Source organism: Physeter macrocephalus, chromosome 5 (assembly GCF_002837175.3).
Source record: "Physeter macrocephalus isolate SW-GA chromosome 5, ASM283717v5, whole genome shotgun sequence".
Classification (NCBI taxonomy): Eukaryota; Metazoa; Chordata; class Mammalia; order Artiodactyla; family Physeteridae; genus Physeter; species Physeter macrocephalus.
In genome coordinates this window covers 14,660,409-14,666,055 of record NC_041218.1, presented here as the reverse complement: position 1 = coordinate 14,666,055, position 5,647 = coordinate 14,660,409, and the positions used below count along the sequence as shown (strand labels likewise).

The window sequence follows — 5,647 nt, the reverse complement described above, 5'->3', positions numbered from 1 at the left end:
TTGTTTTTGTTTGTTTTGTTTTGTTTTTGCGGTACGCGGGCCTCTCACTGTTGTGGCCTCTCCCGTTGCGGGGCACAGGCTGCGGAGCACAGGCTCCGGACGCGCAGGCTCAGCGGCCATGGCTCACGGGCCCGGCCGCTCCACGGCATGTGGGACCCTCCCGGACCGGGGCACGAACCCGTGTCCCCTGCATCGGCAGGCGGACTGTCAACCACTGCGCCACCAGGGAAGCCCTAGGCTGGTTCTTGAAGGGCACAGGTGTGAGAAAAGCAGGAGGATCGCAGGTAGGGGGCGGATGCTTGACAGAGCTCTGGATACAGGAAGGGATGGGGTGGGCGCAGGGCCCTTACTCCTCTGAGGCTGAAGGGAGAAAGAGGTGTGAGGCAGAGGTTTGTGGGAAGGGGAGGGGTTGAGGGAGCCCTGCGGTGGCCTGGATTTCTCTGGGTTATTCTGGAGGGTAAGGGTTGGGGGTGGAGAGAGTGGTGGGTTTCCAAGTAGCCACAGATGGAGTGGATGAGCACAGACGCTGGCGCGAGGTTCCCGCAGTTCTGGGAGCCTGGGTGGAGAAGCAGAGCTGTAGATGGTTGAAGTGGGTAGCAGGGAGCTGAGGGTATGGCTGAGAAAATGGGTGGAGTTTAGGCTGGTTGGGGACCTTGTGAAACCAGGAGGCACAGAAAAGGCAGGCCCAGGAGCCTGGCAGTCCTCAGGCCCGAGAACACTGGCCATGGAAGCCAGGATAAGAGGGCTCTGTGAGGATATTGGAGTTGCTGGGAGTGTTAAAATGGTGCAGCCGCTGTGGAAAAGTGTGGCAGTTCCTCAAAAAGTTAAGAATTACCAGCCTGTGAACATGACGCTGCGAGTGGCGCGGAGCCCGCGGGCTGCGGTCTGCACCCTGCGCGCCCAACGCGCCCTGCCCGCCGCGGCCCTGGGGACTGCGGGCGGACGCCGTCCGGGCGCTGCGCGCCGGCCCCGTACTGCTGTCGGGTAGTAAGTTCACAGACAAACATGAATGGGTAACAACAGAAAACGGTGTTGGAACAGTGGGAATCAGCAATTTTGCACAGGAAGCTTTGGGAGATGTTGTTTACTGTAGTCTGCCTGAAGTTGGGACAAAATTGAACAAACGAGGAATTTGGTGCTTTGCAAAGTGTGACAGCTGCTAGTGAACTCTATTCTCCTCCATCAGGAGAAGTAACTGAAATTAATGAAGCTCTAGCAGAAAATCCAGGACTTGTCAACACATCTTGTTATGAAGATGGTTGGCTGATCAAGATGACACTCAGTAACCCTTCAGAACTAGATGAACTAATGAGTGAAGAAGCATATGAGAAATACATAAAATCTATTGAGGAGTGAAAATGGAACCCCTAAATAAACTAGTTTGAAACAGCTTAATCTAGCATAGTTGCCTTAAATTAGTGGTGGATAGATTTTTAAAAAGCAACTTTTAGCAAAAGGAACTACTTGCAACAATGTTGCCTGAAGAAAATACCCCTTAACTTCCTAATGATTTCACATAAACACGAAAATACCCATGAACTTCCTAATGATCTCAGATAAACACTATGCATCTTTTTCACAACACCCTGTGATTTTTAGGCTAGTCTCCAGTTATAATACTCAGAATTCCTGAAATTATCTGTAGTAAAACTAGTTATAAAAATTATGTAATTCAAGGATAACATTGTTATCTTAACCTTATATAATATTGTAACTTGCTTACAGCTATCCCTGGATTTGGGTCAAAATACTCAATGGACTTGCCACTGGAAATAAATGACAGTGGAGAAAAGTTTGTTAGTTGTATAGTGTCCAGTGAAGAACATTACTATCTTAATTTTGCAATATACTGTGTTTGCTGGTGCTATTTTTATACAGTGAAGCAACAGCCTTGCAGGAAAATAAGAAACAGTTTAATAATAAAATATTCAACTTCTTAAAAAAAAAAAAAAAAGAATTACCATACAATCCAGCAACTCCACTTGCAGGTGTATATCTTAAAGAATTGAAAGCTGGGTCACAGATGCTTACCCACCAATGTTCAAGCAGCATGATTCACAGAAGCCGAAAGGTGGAAACCGCTCACTTATCCATCAACAGATGAATGGATAAACAAAATGTGCTGTATACATACAATGGAATGTTATCAGACTTAAAAAGGAGTAAAATTCTGATATACGCTATAAGATAAATAGATGAACCTTGAAAACACTGTTGAGTAAAACAAGCCATACATAAAAGATCAGATATTGTACGATTCCACTTAAATGAGGTAGCTAGAGAAGGGAAATTCAGAGACAGAAAGTAGAAGGGTGGTTGCCAAATAGAAGGGGAAATGGGGAGTTATGGTTTAATGGGCACAGAGAGTCTGTTTGGGATGATGAAATTTCTAGAAAGAGCTAGTGGTGATGTTTGCACAACATTGTGAATGTAATTAATGCCACTAACGGTACACTTTATTTAAAAATTTTTTAAAAAATATTTATTTTTTATTGAAGTATAGTTGATTTATTTATTTATTTGTCCATGCCCCGTGGCATGCGGGATCTTAGTTCCCTGACCAGGGATGGAACCCGTGTCCCCTGCATTGGGAGCTTGGAGTCTTAACCACTGGACTGCCAGGGAAGTCCCTCTAACAGTACACTTGAAAGTGGGTAACGTGGTTAATTTTATGTTACGTGCTGATTTTACCACAGTAACAATAATGTTTAAAAAAATGATTGCTGGAAGGGTGAGAAGGCCCAGTCAGAGGGGATGGTGACCCACGGTGGTGGAGCTCCGGTGGGCCATCCCGGGGAGGCCCTGGTGGTGAGGCCGGTGAGCAAGAGGCCGCCTGGCACTGAAGTCTCGTGAGAGGGCAAGGCCTGGGTGCAGAGGATGGCGGCTCCGCACCCAGATCCGGGATGGACTTGGGAAGCTCTTCGGATGGCAGATGACAGCAACGCCTTAGGCCTCAGGGATGGAGCTGGGGAACCGTGGGGGTTGGAACGGCTCGGGAGGGTTAGCGGCAGTGAGGACGCTCCCCGCCCTCGGCCCCGCTGCCCAGCTGCCCGGGAGCAGGTAGTGAAACGACCTCAAAGCCCGCCCTCTACCGCCACACGCAGTGGCAAATGTTAAATGCAGGGGTGGGTTGTGAACACGTTCAGAGGTATTAAATACTTTCCGGAGGGCTAAATAACTTACAAAAGACGTGGCTGGTAACGATAACCTCTGTAGCCTCAGAACTGGTCTGGTTCTAGAATAAACAAGCATGCCAGGCTGAAAGTACAGTGATTCCAAACAGTTTAATGTAATTCCAAGACAAAGTGTGATTACATTTCTACACATATACAATATGCATATGTGAGTTTACAAATTTTAATTAATAACTCGTTTCACCTCAGAGACCGAAAAAATGATCAAAAAGAAACTGTGAGTAACAAGCTATAACATAGTTCACCACAACGGGACCCCCCCTTTCTCACCCTACAGTTAGTAATATTACAATTAAAATAACTATATTCTTCTATAATTTTTTTTCTGTTAAAATCATCTCATAAATTTACAATGCTATTATTAGTTTCCAAGACTAATATAAATTCACTCCATTTTTCTACAACGAAAATGATCATTAATTTAGAAGCACACGACGTCAGGATGAAAAACACAAGCATTTTAGTAGCAAGGACTTGATCAGTTAAGAATTATTTTTCTTGTAAAACATTCTAAAGCCAAGTAAAATATCCATTCTTATAACATACCTATAATATGAGACTAAGGGATAGGTTACATATAGGCCTACAACACATTGGTTTGTCTTTTTAAAAAAGTAGACATTTATAAATAAAAAAGAAAAGAGGGACAATTCACATAGGAAAAAGAGGTACACGAGAAAATACTGTTGCACGCAATAATTTTCACAAAGATTAACATGGATTAACACTTTTTAATTACAGAAACCGTACAGTGAAGGAACACAACAGGCCGGGGCTTCCATAGGGTAATTGAGCTGAGATGACCTGGTAGAGAAAGATCTGGGCGAGAGAGCCCTGGGGAGGAACCGCGTTCCTGGGACCAGTGACTGAGTCTCACCGGGCCTCCTCTTCCCTGCACTCTTTCTGGGGAGTGAGGCTTTCTATCCAGAGTGTCCTGAATTTGCGGGCAGTTGAAAGGTAAACATTTCTACAGATCCGTTCTCTTTCCATCCTAATGCATATCATTTTTGGAAATGTGATATAATATCAGAGGCTGCAGCTCAATACATGTGGTCAAAGCAAAACAGGATGGAAAATTCCGGTCATTCTGATGTGCTGCCCCCCTCACTCATCTATGCCCTTGTCGCTGGGGACCCAGAGAGAGCAGCGGCTCCCTGTGAGGCCACCTGCCTCCACTGTGGCAGGGTGGTGGCCGGGGCCCGGCGCCCTGCCTCAGGCCACGTGCGAAGGTGCAGCCTGGGCCGCCCCGGGCTCCTCCCATCCTCCAACCAACGGTGACTCCGACTTCTCAAAGCTCCTCTCCCCCCCTCATCCGTAAAGCTATACTTTTCCTATCAGAAATTTGGTTTGATATATATATACACAAACATGTATATCAGCATCTATATCTATACAGTGATTCTACTAGACTGGAAACTCTGCTGCCCCAAAGTATGACTTCCTGGTCTACTTCATTTGGTTAAAAAAATCGCACAGAAAGAGGATGAGGAGATGCTTTGGGGGCCAGAAATGATTGTGCCCTGGGAAAGCCACAGAAGAAAGCTTTAAATGGGCAGTAACACAACAGTGAAAGGGTGAAAAGTGACGGGGAGTGAGACGGTGGGGAGAAACCATGCGCCGCGGAGACGGCGAACAAGAATATCTGCAGGAAGGGAGGAGGGGGAGTGGGGTGGGGGCACTTTAGGTTCCATCCAGAAGTCACAGAAAGCTACGAAGGATGGGCATGGTCAAGTCACTTTCCATCTCCCAAGTTCTTCCTGAGCCAAACTATTAAAATAATAATAATAATAATAATAATAATAACAATAATAGTAAATCCATTGCCCCTTCAACCAAGCAGGCGAGTATCTAACAGGGAGGCAAGACCACCACTCACAAGGCTAAGTGGGTCCTTCTTCCTGGCTCTTGAGAGCTTCCTGGGAGTCCTGGGTGCCTGGGCATGGGGCTGTGGTGACAGCAGGGCAGAGGCCAAGGTGGCCACGGGGACAGTGACCCAACACAAGAAGGGGGAGGGAGTGCCAGGAGGTTCGTGTGGAGGCTGGCTGAAAGGCAACTAAGAGAACGAAGGCAGAGTCCTTTTTCAGATACAGCATAATTTCTTAAAAAAAAAAAGCCAATTTCTATACCTTTATTTTTTAAAAATATGATTAAGGCCCAAAGACAATGACATAAAATTCATTTGGTTCATTAAATCAAAGGGAAAAAACCAAACAGAGGAAAGCAGAGGATAATTAGGAGGGGCAAGATGAAAAATATTTTACAATGGCATTTCTAAACAAAAACTGTGATAAGAACATACTATCAACAGAGTTCACAGCGAAAAAGCAAATGCATTAAAAACCACCACCAGTTAGTTCCCTGGTCCCAGGCGTTCTGCAGTTTTCAAGGTGTTATCTGCTAAAGGAATGCCCTTCAGATCACAGCAGGTCCTCTGCACTAAGGTTGTGGCACAA

At 45.8% G+C, this 5,647-nt stretch overlaps 1 long non-coding RNA gene and 1 pseudogene across 1 annotated transcript; one reads left to right on the top strand and one right to left on the bottom strand.

The window, feature by feature from the left end:
- Positions 1 to 847: 847 nt before the first annotated feature.
- Positions 848 to 1,470, top strand: LOC102993199 (glycine cleavage system H protein, mitochondrial-like; annotated as a pseudogene).
- A 1,795-nt stretch (positions 1,471 to 3,265) lies between these two features.
- On the bottom strand, positions 3,266 to 5,641 carry LOC114486268 (uncharacterized). The gene is made up of 2 exons (XR_003679714.1): positions 5,071 to 5,641; positions 3,266 to 4,961 (listed from the first exon to the last, which is right to left on the bottom strand). It is a non-coding gene; the product is annotated as an uncharacterized lncRNA (long non-coding RNA).
- Between the last annotated feature and the right edge of the window lie 6 nt (positions 5,642 to 5,647).